Raw genomic sequence first — 17,011 nt, forward strand, 5'->3', positions numbered from 1 at the left:
GAGGGTGGGGTAGACAACCCTGGCATCATGGCACTCACGCTGGGGAGGTTTGCCACTTTTCCCTACCGAATGTGATCACATTGATGCATGAATAAATGTTGAAACTCAATACTTAACTGAATATGAATATCACAAATAAAGGCACATAACAACTGGTAATACACATAAGCATGTATTCATTCTCCATATAATGTCGTACTGAATAAGAATAAGTGAACTGAGTATTGGATCACGAGAAGACATGACATAGCTTTATCTAACATATGGAGCACATGTGTCCTAATAGAATTCCCTACTAGGAAAGTAACCTCAACTCACCTCAATTTGCCTTTCGATCCAATTGTAAGTTCAAGATGGCCAACAATTCAATTTCGAGACCGTCACAATCACAATACTGATAAATAGAATAATTAGTGAGCTAAAGAAACAATCTTTCACGGGCAAGGAACAAAAGAACCTTTGCTGGTTCAAAACATCTGACATTGCCTAACATGAAAAATCATACCAATTAAAATTCTTTACTTCTCTGCCCATCACATGTATTGTCATGGGCTGCTTTCCAGACACGCCCCATGACCCTTTGCCGCGCCCCATGGCGGCCTAACAAGCCTCACAATGCCTAGCGCCATGGTCGGTCCCGTGGTCTTGGCTACGCCTAGTGACAAGCACGCATGCGCCTCTGTCGCCCCACCGATGCCTCTCACCAGCGCCCAAGGGCTGGCCAATGACAACAGCGCCGCGCGCCCTGACAATGCCGCGCACGCAGATCCTGATGCCTCGCCAGCGCCCAGCTGCATGCCCATTCCAGCAACGCCTCGCGCATAGACCCTGATGCGAAGCACCAGCGCCTAGCCTCAGGCCAACACAGCAAATGTCGCGCGCGCCCACAGCAACGCGCGCGCAGACCCTTACCCACAAGACAAAGTTGCTACCATCGGACTTAGTTCTACCTTGTAATAAACTAAGTCCTTTTCATTGTAATTATAGGCTAGTTTACATCATTTCCATTTCAGTGTGCTTCTACAGCTTTATTAGGACTTGTCATGTAATATTGGTTTATTTTTTTTAAGCATTATTAAGGGGGACCAAACAATCAAACATTTCAAGCAAGCATTTTTCTGGTGTCTCTCCCCCTCGACACCGCATCTTTGTAATCAACATTTTCAGTCATCAATAAAATCATCATCATCATTCAAAACCCAATTCTCTCTTAGCTTCCGCAATTGGTCATGACATTGGTTTTCCCGCACGTCACTGACAATCTAGTCTAGCGTGCGGAGAGGACCTCATTGGCGGACAACAACCGCACTGACATTGGTTGCTTAGCCTTACGTTGCCCTTCCAAAGAACATCAGGAAGGCGTTGCGTAACAATTGGTATCAGAGCCTAGGCTCGACATCGGACGAGGGAACACATTTGTCATCATTACCATTTCTGACCATGGTGAATCATGGGGAGCATCTAGCATTCCTAGAAGAGCGGTTGACCGATTACAACCCATCGTGGATACGGTGCCTGATCAAAACAACAACTTAGTGCAAAGTTGGACGACCTGGACCGCTGAATGCGGCAGGCAGAAAATGACATTACAAACATCAGTCGTGACTCTAACGAGGACCGACAAACGACAGCCATTGAAACTGCCAATATTCATGGCAAATTTGAGGACCTCCAACAGGAGCGTGCCGACGATTTAGCCCATCAGCAACAAGAGGCAGACAGACTAACTGCCATGCAGCAAACCATAGACGACTTGACAGACAAGCTCAATGTTGTCAATGCTGCCTTACAGAGCCTACATCGAGGAGGCGACAACCACATTAGGGGTGCAACAAACCTCACCCCCATTCCACAAAAGCTTAAGATACCGGAGCCAAAGCCATACGACGGATCTCAGGATTCTAAAGAAGTGGAAAACTTCATCTTCGACATCGAACAATACTTCGATGCCGTGGGCCATTTGGAAGAATCCAAAAAGGTAGCGACTGCTGCCATGTATCTTCTGGGCGATGCCAAACTTTGGTGGCGGGTCAAATACGAAGCCATCAAGGCCGGTGAAGATACTCTTCAGACATGGGATGAATTGAAGGTAGCCATACGCATGTAGTTCTTCCCCGAAAATGTGGAATACAATGCAAGGAGAAAGCTACGGGACCTCCGCCACACCAAATCAGTGCGGGAGTATGTGCGCGAATTCTCCGCACTCATGCTAAACATATGCGACATGGGGGACAAAGACAAACTCTTCGCATTCATAGAAGGTTTGAAACCTCATGCCCGTATGGAACTACAGAGACAACGGGTAGACACCCTGCCCAATGCCATTCAAGCTGCAGAATGCCTTGGCGATTATCATTTGGGAACTCAGAACGACAGGCCCCAGCCGTCTGTCCGAGGGGGATTCAACGGGAACCATCCCAGCAATGGTGGCCCAAGCAAAAGTGGGGGAGATCGGAGTGTATCCAAAGCTAAGACTCCTCCCTCCAACAGCAACACTGCTGCATCCATTAACAACAATCAGGGGAGAAAGCCTCCCTCAGAATTCCGTCATTGCGGCGGGGCACATTGGAACAATGAATGCCCAAACATAAAGGTCAATGCTCATCAGACTGTCGAGGATGAGTCAGACGCATCAGACACATCAGAAGATGACCAGGTAGGCGCCTTCAATGCAATTGTTGGCTCTATCCCGCATGCCTTAGCGGGGACCAGTGCATGTCCTCCTAAGAAAACATCAGTCCCAATCACCAAGAAAGGGAAGGAAAAGATGGACGAGAGGCCTCCTAAACAAGAGAGGACCCTAATGTTCATCGAATTGAAAGTGAACGGCAAGCCCCTTCACACATTGATAGACACGGGTGCCACCCACAACTACTTGTCGTCAACGTAAGTAGGGCACCTAGGTCTTGTTGTGCAAAAGAGAAAAGGCCGCGTCAAGGTTATCAACTCACCACCTCAGACATTGGGTGGAACAGCTACAAATGTCCCAGTGAAACTTGGCCCATACAAAGGAAGCATCGACATGCACATCGCAATCATAGATGACTTCGACATCATAGTGGGTTTGGAGTTCATGAGGCAAACCAACACCATACCAGTACCATATGCCAACATGCTCCTGATGATGGGAGAAAACGGGGCCAAGACCTGCACCATACCATGCTTTCCCATAAAGATGGCCGCTGAAAACATCTCGGCCATGCAGTTGGAGAAGGTAGTCAACAGACATGAACCCCTGGTTCCGGCTACCCTTCGCAGCAACAATCAGCCATCATGTTATCGGCCTCAAAAGACTGGTGACACTCCTCAGCGTGTGAAGACTTGTCAGCCATGCCACAAGGACAAGTCGGATCACTCATCACAGACGGGACCCTTGCAGCCATTACATGTCCCACAGAGACCATGGGAAAGTGTTTCCCTCAGATTCATCACGGGATTGCCCCAAGTCGGTAATCTTGCATCCATCATGGTTGTCATAGATCAATTTTCAAAATATGCAACCTTTATAGCATCCCCGCAAAACGCATCAGCAGAAGATACAGCTCGACTCTTCTTCTCGCACATTGTCAAACATTGGGGCCTGCCCAAAGACATTGTTAGTAGGCGCGACTCACGCTTTACTAGCAACTTTTGGACCCATCTCTTCAGGTGCTTTGGGTCAACATTGAGTCACAACTCAGACATTCATCCACCATCAGATGGCTAGACAGACCGGTTCGATGACATGCTGGAGAAATATCTCCGCAACTTTGCAACCGGATCACAGAAGCATTGGGTGAAGCTCCTGGATGCTGCTCAACTGTGTTTCAATTCTCAAAAGAGCCATCATACAAACAAAAGCCCTTTTGAAATTGTTACCGGACAACAACCGCTTCTCCCGCAAACGGTGAATGCATCAACCATGCTGAAATCTCCTCGAGCTGCCAACTTCTCGAGCGAATGGGAGCGCAACATGGGGATAGTGCGGAGCTATCTCGTCAAAGCCCAAGAGCGGGCAAAAAGGTTCACCGAACAAAAGCTTTACTTTGCCCAACATCAAACAGGGGAAAAAGTAATGCTATGCATCCCAAAGCGGTACTTGTTTGCAGAAAGAACCCATGACCCTCGCCTGCAACAAAAATACATCGGGCCCCTGCCGATTGAAAAACGCATTGGGAAGTCCACATACCAGGTGATAACTCCATCCTGGTGGAAGATCCATCCAGTCTTCCATGTCAGCCGCATGAAATCATTGCGTCGCTACAACAGCAAGCTCACAGAACATAGGGGCGCAGACCTCCAATCCAACAACCATCAGAAACATCATCATCATCATCATCATAAGGCTCCGAGAATGGCGCCAACTCAGGTGGGGTAGAATGTCATGGGCTGCTTTCCAGACACGACCCATGACCCCTTGGTCGCGCCCCATGGCAGTCTAGCAAGCCTCACAATGCCTAGCGCCATGGTCGGCCCCGTGGTCTTGGCTGCGCTAAGTGACAAGCGCGCATGCGCCTCTGTTGCCCCACCGATGCCTCTCGCCAGCAGCGCCTCGCGCACAGACCCTAATGCCAAGCACCAACGCCCAGCCTCAGGCCAACACAGCAAATGCTAAGCTGGTGGGGTAGTAACTGGAGCTGTAACCATAGCCTGAGAACTCTACGGGGCACGCAGTGGCTGAGAAGTCTATGGAGATGCACCCCTCCTAAGTCTGGGGCAATCCCTCATCATATGGTGTGTGTCACCACACTCAAAACAAGCTCTAGGAGGACGTGAAGGCTGTGACTAGCTCAGACCAGGTCTGCTGGACTGACCACTGAAAGCACCCCGCGTAGGAGGCGCATTAGATACTGGAGGTGCATAATAAGGCTCCTAAGGCCTAGGAGGAGTTGGAATACCACTGGCTGCTGGAAGAGCTGGATGAACGGGGCGACTCATAAAACCCCTCCCATGACGACCTGCAGCTGGGGCATGGGCACTATAAAAATGGCCCGACTCTCGAGACCTCTTGGTCTCCCTCTCCTCTCTATCCCTAACATGCATACCCTCAATCCTCCTATAAATTCTCACCACCTGCTAATAAGAAATATCCATCTACGACTCATGAGCCATGCTAGACCTGATACTGGGGATAAGCCCCTCAATAAACCGGCGAACCCTCTTGTGAACAGTAGAAACCAAAGTTGTTGCATGTCTAGCCAAGCTGGTGTAATGGACATCATACTCCGAGACAGTCATAGTACCCTGGCACAAATGCTCAAACTCTATGTGTCATGCATCCCTTAGGCTCTGAGGAACATACTCTCTCAGGAACATATCTGAAAACTGAGTCCAAGTCAGGGAAGCAGCCTCATCCGGAATATCTAACTCATAGGTGCGCCACCACTCATAGGCGGCTCCTCAAAGCTGGAAAGCAGTGAAGGAAACCCCGCTCAATCCTGATATACCTATGGTACAGAGAATGCGGTAGCACTCATCTAGAAATCCCAGAACATCATCTGATGCTAGACCACTGAATACAGGAGGCTTGTACTTCTTGAACCTCTCAAGCCTCAACTGCTCATCCTCGAAAACCGCTGCCCTGTCCTCGAGCTGAACTCGGACTGCAGGATGTACAGGAATAATCTCTAGAACCTGATCAACATGTACTCGCTGCTCAGGAGTGTGGGAGGCCGAAGTCTGTGCTCCTCCCCCGGCCTGAGATGTAGCTGCAGCAAGGGGAAACAACCCTGCTTGAGCCAGAGTGGTGTACATGCTCATGAACTGTGCAAGAGTCTCCTGGAGCGCTGGAGTAGTAGTAGCAGCAGGTGTATCAAGTAATTTGACTCCGGCCGGAACTGCTGGTGGTACCTCGATGGCAGCTCGCGCAGGTGCTCTAGCTTGTACAACGTGCGCGTCCTCAACCTCTACCCCGACCCCGGTCTCTAACAGTTGCAGTAAGGGGCGCGAGTGCCTGATCGTCTCGGGTAGCACGTGTCCTCACCATCTGTGAGAGAATAGAAGACAGAAGTTTAGAATTGTGATATCAAAATCTCGCACGACAAGTAAATCAAATGAAGTTGAATTTTCCTAACAGTTACATAGCCTCTCGTAGATAAGTACAGGTGTCTCCGTACCACGAGACTCTAATAAATCGGCTTGTGATTCATGAATCCTATGAACCTAGAGCTCTGATACCAACTTGTCACGACCCAAGTTCTCCCTCCGTGAACTATCGTGATGGCACCTAGTCTCTACGACTAGGTAAGCCTAACAAATGCGGAAAATAAACAATTACTGAAAGAAAAATATTAAAAATTGAGATAACAAAATGAAACAGTATTTAAGATGCCGCCTGGCATATAACAGTACAAGAATCTCAACCAAAACACTCCCAAAATTTGGAACCCCATGAATCACAAGCTAAGAGTTTACATAAAAAGCTCTAACTCCAGAAATATCTATCAACAAGGAAAATATAGAAGGGCTATACTAGTATTAAGAATAGAAAGGGATTCTTTGGTCTGCGAACGCGGCAGATATACCTCGAAGTCTCTACCAAAGCGCCTCACCTCAAGTGTGATAAGACTGAGTGGATGTACCTAGATCTGCACATGAAAAACATGTGCAGAAAAGGCATGAGTACACCACAACGGTACTCAGTAAGTGCCAAGCCTAACCTCGGTGGGGTAGTGACTAGGAAAGCTAGGGCCCTACTGAGATTAATGAAATATAAGATATAATAGTATAGAATAAGACAGTATAATTAAGTGCAATAGTAAGAAATAACATAGAATAGAAAGAATAACAAAAACTATAATAGAGGCACAAAAATCACGGAAAGGAGTACAACTCAACACTGAGGTAACAACCGAGGATCTCCCAAGATACCATCCTGGAGTCCCAAATATACATATCCAGTGGATCTCCTGGGATACCATCCCGTAGTCTAACTCATAGTGCACGGGGATCTACCAGAATTCCGATCCGTAGTCCCAAATATAAATACCTAGTACTGGGGAAATCACCGGGTGCAATCCCGTAGTTCCAATATAAAAGTTCAGGGGGATCTCCTGGAATACCGATCCGTAGTCCCAAAGTGAACATACAGGGGGATCTCTCGGGATATCGTCTCGTAGTCCCAAGTCCCAAAAACGATGATAGATTCTTGAAATATAATAAAATTCGAGTATAGAATGCTTATCCTAATTAATGTGGTGAAATTTGCCTCCAAAATCGCTCAAATTCGAGCTCCCCAACTCAAAATAACAAACAAACAACAACGACCCAGTAAAATCCCACAAAGTGGGGTCTAGGGAGGGTAGTCTGTATGCAGACCTTACCCCTACCCTGATAGGGCAGAGAGGTTGTTTCTGATTGACCCTTGGCTCAGGAAGATAGAAATAAAACAAGAAAAGACGATTCATCAGTATCATCATCATAACCATAGAAATAGTGACAACATCCTAAAACCATAAAATAGATGACATGCAATAACAATAACCAACAATTAAGGTCCGGAGCTATGGAAAACAGTAAGGGCAGTCTGGACTCTACATTAACCACAAGCCGTCTAAGATCAACCTAATCAAACTCGCTTCACCCCCAGAATGGAGAAGGAGAAGCTCGACTACCCCTAGCCTACAACCCTAATGCTCGACCTCCAAACCTTCCTATCAAGGGCCATGTCCTCGGAAATCTGCAATCGTACCATGTCCTGTCTGATCACCTCTTCCCAATACTTCTTAGGCCGTCCTCTACCTCTTCTCATACCCACCAAAGGCAACCTATGAACCGGCTTGTGATTCATGAATCCTATGAACCTAGAGCTCTGATACCAACTTGTCACGACCCCAATTCTCCCTCCGTGAACTATCATGATAACACCTAGTCTCTACGACTAGGTAAGCCTAACAAATGCAGAAAATAAACAATTGCTGAAAGAAAAATATTAAAAACTGAGATAACAAAATGAAACAATATTTAAGATGCCGCCTGGCATATAACAGTACAAGAATCTCAACCAAAACACTCTCAAAATTCGGAACCCTATGAATCACAAGCTAAGAGTTTACATAAAAAGCTCTAACTCCAGAAATATCTATCAACAAGGAAAATATAGAAGGGCTATACTAGTATTAAGAATAGAAAGGGATTCTTTGCTCTACTAACGCGGCAAATATTCCTCGAAGTCTCTACCAAAGCGCCTCACCTCAAGTGTGATAAGACTGAGTGGATGTACCTAGATCTACACATGAAAAACATGTGCAGAAAATGCATGAGTACACCACAACGGTACTCAGTAAGTGCCAAGCCTAACCTCGGTGGGGTAGTGACTAAGAAAGCTAGGGCCCTACTGAGATTAATGAAATATAAGGTATAATAGTATAGAATAAGATAGTATAATTAAGTGCAATAGTAAGAAATAACATAGAATAGAAAGAACAACAAAAATTATAATAGAGGCACAACAATCACGGAAAGGAGTACAGCTCAACACTGAGGTAACAACCGAGGATCTCCCAAGATACCATCCTGGAGTCCAAAATATACATATCCAGTGGATCTCCTGGGATACCATCCCGTAGTCTAACTCATAGTGCACGGGGATCTACCGGAATTCCGATCCGTAGTCCCAAATATAAATACCTAGTACTGGGGAAATCATAGGGTGCAGTCCCGTAGTTCCAATATAAAAGTGCAGGGGGATCTCCTGGAATACCGATCTGTAGTCCCAAAGTGAACATACAGGGGGATCTCTCGGGATACCGTCTCGTAGTCCCAAAGTAAACACACAACAACAACACAAAGTATACACAATTCATTTCAATTTCCATAACATGGTAAAACAGGTATTTTTGCATAGCATGCTGCACATAATCCAAATAAAGCAGTTTGAGCAAGCAACGCAATTAAGTCAACTAGATATGCTTCCCTAAGCTAACAACATGCTTAAATTGCTAGTAACATAAACAAGAAAAGAAACACTGTTAAAATTACTTAAAGAAAAACGGATTTTCAATAATTAGCACAAATACGCACTTGTCACCTCACGTACAAGGCATTTCAAATATCAATAATACCAAATCCTAACGGGAGTTCCCTCACACAAGGTTAGACAAGCCACTTACCTCGAACCGGCTTATTAATCAACCCGGAATCACGCTCTTGCCACGAGTACGCGACTCCAAATAGCCCAAATCTATTCAGTTCAATTGCATAATGTAAATAACACTTCAAGTAACTGATTCTACAAACCAAATTCTAAGCTAATATGCAAAATTAGGAAAAATAACCAAAACGCCCCTCGGGCCCACGTCTCGGAATCAGGTAAAATTTATATTTTCAGAATCCTCATACTTTCACGAGTCTAACCATGCCAAAATTATTCAAATCTAATGTCAAATCCCAAATCAAAACTCGAAATTTAGGTCTAAGAACTTTCCCCTAATTTTCCACCATAAATTCGAAATAAAAGGATGGATTTAAATGTAGATTCATGGAAATTAGTCTAAACCGAGTAGGAATTATTTACCCAAATCGCTCAGGTGAAAATTTCTTCAAAAATCACAATTTCCCGAGCTCCCAAGTCCAAAATATGAATTATGGCTTAAACCTTCGATTTTGGGTTTTTAAAATCTGCGAAAGCTTACACTCAGTGCGATTGTGTACCAAAAAATGCGATCGCGTAGAGTAAACACACGCGCCCTAAAAATACACTACGCGAACACGGAAAGACTCATGCGTTCCCAGCCGGCTGCCTCACACTCCTATGCGAACGCGGCCTTGTCCCACTCGTTCGCGATTAAGCCTGATGACATACCTCCGCGTTCGCACGCGGTATCACGCGAACGCGATGAACAACTCCCCCTGTGCCTCATCTAAGCCTTCGCGATCGCGAGCCTTCTCATGCGATCGCGATGAAGAAAAGTCTGCAACAAATACCAGCAAAAATCTGATCCTTCTCCAAGTCCAAAAATGGTCCATTATGCATCCGAAACACACCCCGAGGCCCCCGGGACCTTAACCACACATGTCAACCAATCCTAAAACATCATTCAAACTTGTTCCAAACTTTGGAATTCTCAAAACAACATCAAAAACACCAATTTAACATTGGATTCAAGCCTAAGAACTCCAAAAACTCTCAAATTTCGCTTTCGATCAAAAGGTCTATCAAACCTCGTTCGAATGACCTGAAATTTTGCAAGCACGTCACATTCAATACTACAGAGCTACTCCAACTTCCAGAATTCCATTCCGACCCCGATATCAAAATCTCACTATCGAACCAAAAACTTCAAAAATTCAATTTTCAGCATTTCAAGCCTAAAAAAGCTACGAACTTCCAAAACACAATCTGAACACTCCCTTAAGCCCGAAATCACCCAACGGAGCTAACGGAACCGACAAAATTCCATTAGGAGGCCTTCTTCACACTGCTCTGACTACGGTCCAAATTCTAAAGTTTAAGCTCTCATTTAGGGACTAAGTGTCCCAAATCATTCCGAAACTCAAAACCAAACATCCTGACAAATCAAAATAGCAGAAACAAACACGGGGAAAGCAGTTAATAGGGGATCGGGCATTAATTCTTAAAACAACCGGCCAGGTCGTTAAACATTGCATGCACGTCACCTCAATATCGAACACAAAACATATATATTCAGGGGTTCATACCCTCAACACCATGTTTAGAAGTGTTACTTACCTTGAATAAGCCAAATCCAATACCGAGCAAGCCAAACGATGATCCAAAAATGCCACCCGCACGTACCGATCTCCAAACTGCTCAAAACTAGCCAAAAGAAACTCAACAAAATCAAATAATGCCAAAAGAAACAAACCCAACTGATAAAGGTGAAATCTTTAATCAAAAGCCCAAAGTCAACCAAAAAGCCAAATTCGGGCCCGCACCTCAAAACCCGACAAAAACTCATAAAATCTGATAACCCATTCAATTTTGAGTCCAACCATACTAGTTTCACTCAAATCCGACTCCGAATTGATGTTCAAAACTAAAAAATTTACTCTATGAAACTTTAGACAAAAACCCTCAATTTCTCTTTTGAAATCATCAACCAAATACCAAAAACGATGATAGATTCTTGAAATTTAATAAAATTCGAGTATAGAATGCTTATCCTAATTAATGTGGTGAAATTTGCCTCCAAAATCGCTCAAATTCGAGCTCCCCAACTCAAAATAACAAACAAACAACAACGACCCAGTAAAATCCCACAAAGTGGGGTTTAGAGAGGGTAGTCTGTATGCAGACCTTACCCCTACCCCGATAGGGCAGAGAGATTGTTTCTGATAGACCCTTGGCTCAGGAAGATAGAAATAAAACAAGAAAAGACGATTCATCAGTATCATCATCATAACCATAGAAATAGTGACAACATCCTAAAACCATAAAATAGATGACATGCAATAACAATAACCAACAATTAAGGTCCGGAGCTATGGAAAACAGTAAGGGTAGTCTGGACTCTACATTAACCACAAGCCGTCTAAGATCAACCTAATCAAACTCGCTTCACCCCCAGAATGGAGAAGGAGAAGCTCGACTACCCCTAGCCTACAACCCTAATGCTCGACCTCCAAACCTTCCTATCAAGGGCCATGTCCTCGGAAATCTGCAATCGTACCATGTCCTGTCTGATCACCTCTTCCCAATACTTCTTAGGCCGTCCTCTACCTCTTCTCATACCCACCAAAGGCAACCACTCACACCTCCTCACCGGAGCATCCAGGCTTCTCCTCTGCACGTGCTTGAACCATCTAAGCCTCGCTTCCTACATCTTGTCATCCACAGGGGTCACACCCACCTTCTCCCGAATATCTTCATTCCTAATCTTATCCATCCTAGTGTACCCGCACATCCACCTCAACATCCTCATCTCAGCTACCTTAATCTTCTGGATATGAGAGTTCTTAACCGGACAACACTCTGCCCCATACAACATGATCGGTCTAACCACCGCTCTATAAAACTTACCTATAAGTATCGGTGGCACTTTCTTGTCATATAAGACTCCAGATGCTAGCCTCCTTTTCATCCACCCCACCCCTATACGGTGAGTGAAGTCCTCGTCGAACTCTCCATCCTCTTGAGTATCTGACCCAAAGTACTTGAAACTACCTCTCTTGGGAATGTCCTGTGATCCAAGTCTCACGTCCATGCCTACTTCCCTCGACTCGGCGCTGAACTTGCACTCCAAGTACTCTGTCTTAGTCCTGCTCAATTTGAAACCCTTAGACTCGAGAGCCTATCTCCAAACTCCAACCTCTTGTTAACACCGTCCCGCATCTCATCAATCAGGATTATGTCATCAGTGAATAACATACACCATGGCACTTCCCCTTGAATATGGTGTGTCAGTGCATCCATTACCAAGGCAAATAAGAACGGGCTAAGCGCAGATCCTTGGTGTTACCCCATAACAACCAGGAAATGCTTTGAGTCGCCTCCTACAGTCCTTACCCTAGTCTTCGCTCCATCATACATATCCTTGATTGCTCTAATGTAAGCTACCGACACACCTTTTAGCTCCAGACATCTCTATAGCACCTCCCTAGGGACCTTGTCATACGCTTTCTCCAAGTCAATAAACACCATGTGCAGATCCTTCTTCCGATCCCTGTATTGTTCCACCAACCTCCTAATAACGTGGATAGCTTCCATAGTCGAGCGACCCGGTATGAACCCAAACTGGTTGTTAGATATAAACACTATCTTCCTCACCCTAACCTCCACAACCCTCTCCCAAACTTTCATGGAGCTCCCAAACTCAAAATGCGAATAAAATAGTCAAGCACTCGATATATAGCTTCTACACAGGCATCGTCGCATCTGCGAAACACATAGCCGCTTCTGTGACGTTGCTTTTGCGACCAAAATGCGCTTCTGTGAAAAAACTACTGAAACTCCCCCATCTCATCTGCGGGAAGAGACCCGCTTCTGCGCATACGCAGATGCGACAATAGCTCCAACTTCTGCAACACACGTCGCTTCTGCGACTAATTCCCTGCATCTTTGATGACGCAGGTGCGCTAAAAATCTCGCTTCTGCGGAGGTATCCCAACCCAACCTTCGTCGCAGATGCAACCACATTAACGCTTCTGCGACCACCGCAAAACTAACTGCAGGTGTGAAACACTAGAACCAATACTCCTTCAGCAATGCAACATGTGATAAAATAATCCGAACCACGTCCGAAACTTACCGAGCCCCTCAGGACCCTGTCCAAATATACCAACATGTCTCATAACATATTACAAACTTACTCGAGGCCTCGAATCACGCATAACAACATCAAAATCACGAATTGCGCCTCAAATCGAACTTACTGAACTTTCAATTTTCAACTTCCAAAACTTGCGTCTTATCAAATAAACTCAGAATGAACTCAAATTTGGCATGCGAGTCCCAAATGACATAATTAAACTATTCCAATTCCGGAAACCACAATCCAAATACTATATCCTCAAGGTCAACTCTCCGTTAAACTTATGAACATTCCAAACCTTCAAATTTCTAACTTTCGCCAATTTGCGCCAAAACCTTCTAGAAATATCCAAATGCAAATCCGGGCATACGCCCGAGTCTAAAATCACCATTCAGACCTAACGAAACCGTCAAAACTCTAATCCGAGGTCAAATACTAAAAGGTCAAACTTGGTGTTGATATCCAATTTTTCTCTCATATATTTTTAAGTGACTATATACTTTCAAAATAGTGCATGAACATCAATCAGTATTTTTCTATAATTTCCTGTAAATTTTAAAAAGGATTTGAAGTAATTTATTCTAGCATTTTATTATCTAAATAGTTACTAATTGCATCACAAATAATTTTATAATAATTTATTACTTGATTTTTATTATTTATATTTATATTAAGCTTCAATCATCTTATGCATAAATATATTTATCGTTAGGCTATAATTGCAATAACTTTGCAATAATAGCCCTTATATGTATAATTATATTATTTACACGAAAAATGACCTTTTATATTTTTATAATATTAAGTAATTATTTTAAATTATTTCCATGCATAAATAGCATTTTTATCATTTATTAGCTATTTTATAAATTATTTTATCATATTAATTGAGTATTTAACCTCTTTTTAATTTGATTTTCGGATCTTAGCCCAATTTCTACCCAGCCCAATTAAATTAACCCATCAACCCATAACTCAATTTCCTATAACCCTCCCCAACCCGGATGGAATCCTGTCCGTGGATCTGAGAAGATCAACGGTTCAGGATCCATTTCCTTTTTTAATTAATCCCTAACCCCCCAAACCTAATCATTTCCAAATCCCGCCGCCCCTGAATCCCTTCCTCTTCTCTTCTCTCTCAACCTTCTCTAACCCTAACCCGCCGTCACCTAAACCCCTTCAATCCATGGCATTTCTCTTCGATCGTGGGTCCTATCCGGCCTCCTATCTCTACTGGTGTTATGATTTTCGTATTGCTTGATGGAATCTCAAAGAGATTCGAACCTGATTTGGTTCAAACACCTCATGTTCTCGATAAATCCGTCTGTGTTCATTCCTATGTCTGTGAGTACTAATATCTTCATGTTTATGGCTTCAAATCTGTGGTTCAAACCAGATTTTTCTCACCTCTGTTTATTTTTTATATATCCTAACCATTTCTGGCTAAATCCGTTCAGATCTCTTTAGATCTGAAGAGGTTTGAGTTTGTTTGTTACTTTTCCATTAAGATTATGCCGTTTTCCCTATTATTGGTAACCAATTTTTGTTTTTTCCTTAAAATCTAGGGTTTTCAATTTTTTTTTTAAAAAGAAGCTTCTGCAAAAATATTTTAAAATGTTTTAGTGTTTAACTCCAATTTTCTTCCTGATTTTCATCCCTATGACTTTATGCCCTAGGGTTTCTAATTATTCTACTGCTTGCTAAATTATTTGCCCGTTCACTTCGGCTTTGTCAAATAAATTGATTAATTGATTTATTTGCCTAATTAAGGTTTGAAATTATATTTTCTTTTAAAATTGGTATCTCTCTGAGATTTTTATCTATTCTTTCCTTATATGTGACTCGTAATTGGTACTGCTTTCTTTAATTATATCACTGACCTGATTTCTAGGCCTTGATTGTTATGACTAACCTTTGAATGCTTTCTAGACTTATTACTTACCTTATTAAACCTCAATCTTGTCTGCTAATTGATTTCGTATAAGATTCTCCTTAGCCTAAGTAATAATTCTGTAATTCTGTCCTATTAAGTGATTTGTGTTTAACCCTAATTGATTGATTAACTGATTTCTTTGCCTTATTTGTGTACCATTGATTCTCCTACCTTATTTGGTTTTACTCTACTATATGCTATAAAACTCTTCATTGTTCTGATTTTCAAATACACGCTGAGACACACAAGCTCACACCTACACACTTACACTCACACAATTTGAGTTCTTTCTATCACTCCGATTTGCTGCATTGTCTAGCCGGATGAAAGCCAAGGCTAGACTCTTGGATTCCAATTTCCTTCACCTTCCTGTTTACTTTCTCCCTAACTAGTATGCCTTAATTCCTGTTATCTTGTTTTATTCTATATGCTTATGTAGTCAGTTTTATCACAGACCTCAACATGCTTCTGTTTGATACACGATTCTTGACCATCTCTTTCTCAATTGTTATGCTTTAGTTCTTGTTGTCTTGTTCTGTTCCATAGGATTATATGATTAGTTTACTTCAAACCTCGATATGCTTCTGTTTGCCATATGTTTCCTGTTTGCTTTCTTCCTAACTAGTATGCCTTAATTCCTGATAATCTACTCTGTTCTATGTGCTGGTGTGGTTAGTTTACCTTAGCATGTCTGGCCATGATTTCTGTTTACTTCTTTCTAGACTAGTATGCTTTAGTTCTTGCTACCCTTTGCTATGTGTTTGTTGGTTAGTTATTTCAAACTTCAGCATGTTTCTGTTTAATACACGCCTATATGGTCCCACCTAGTGATAACTAGTAAGCTAAGTAACCTTCAATAATGTGAGACTTTGTTTAGATACTGCAAATATGTGTAGGCAGTTCTATCTATAATTCAAGTGTCCATGATGTTGTGATTGTTTAATTACTGGTATATATGCCTGGACCAATATGCTAAATGAGGTTTCTATTCTATTTGCAGTCTTTTGAACCTGTTTGCCCCCAATCAAACTGCTTTTCTAAAACTATCCCCTTCCCCCTTATACACTATTTTTAAACTTCTACTCTTAGTTATCAAGGGTCCTACCACCCCCAATGTGAGCACTGCTTTAGGTCCATGAGACTCCTCCGAACTCTGACACATTGGGGCTGGTCTTCCAACCTGTTACAAAATTGTTTTCTTTGAAAGATTCGGGTGTGAGCTTTGCCCGGGGTCCCTGAGGCACTTGGGAACTTTGACACATCAGAAGCCCATTTGTGTATTATGGATGAAATACATGTGTACATCATACTTGCTTGCTTGAAGGCATGGTTTTCAGGTTGATTTTGGGCTTGCTAAGGCTCCAAATAGTGTAATGAATAACTTTTTGTAATTTATTCATATTTGTCTGTAATAATGTAATAATCCTTGTAAAAACAGATATGGGGTTTTAGTAAAAGCTGGGGAGGGATTTTTATATATCTTTGTCAGGTTCGGGTAGAAACCATGTCTGTAGGTTGTTGCGATGATTCTTTATGTGCATACCACTAGAAATCACGCCTATAGGATCTTGTCTCACTGTTTGAAATCTGAAGTTTCATACTTGGCATCCTAGAAATCCTGTTTATAGGTTGTTTTATCAATTCTGCATCAAGAACCCATGTTCCACGCATATTTTCAAATCTCAGTGTACATTAGAGATCACGTATATAGGATCTTCCTTGTGAAAATTACTAAATTTGTATGACATTTTGTTAACGTCTCTGCCAACTTAGATATCATGCCTATAGGAAACAAATATAAATCAGTTCTGCACATAGATATTATGCCTATAGGAAATAAATACAAAATCAGTTTTTCACTTAGATATCATGTCTATAGGAAATAACA

The sequence above is a fragment of the Nicotiana tabacum genome, chromosome 20 (genome assembly GCF_000715075.1).
Source record: "Nicotiana tabacum cultivar K326 chromosome 20, ASM71507v2, whole genome shotgun sequence".
In the NCBI taxonomy this organism is placed as follows: domain Eukaryota; kingdom Viridiplantae; phylum Streptophyta; class Magnoliopsida; order Solanales; family Solanaceae; genus Nicotiana; species Nicotiana tabacum.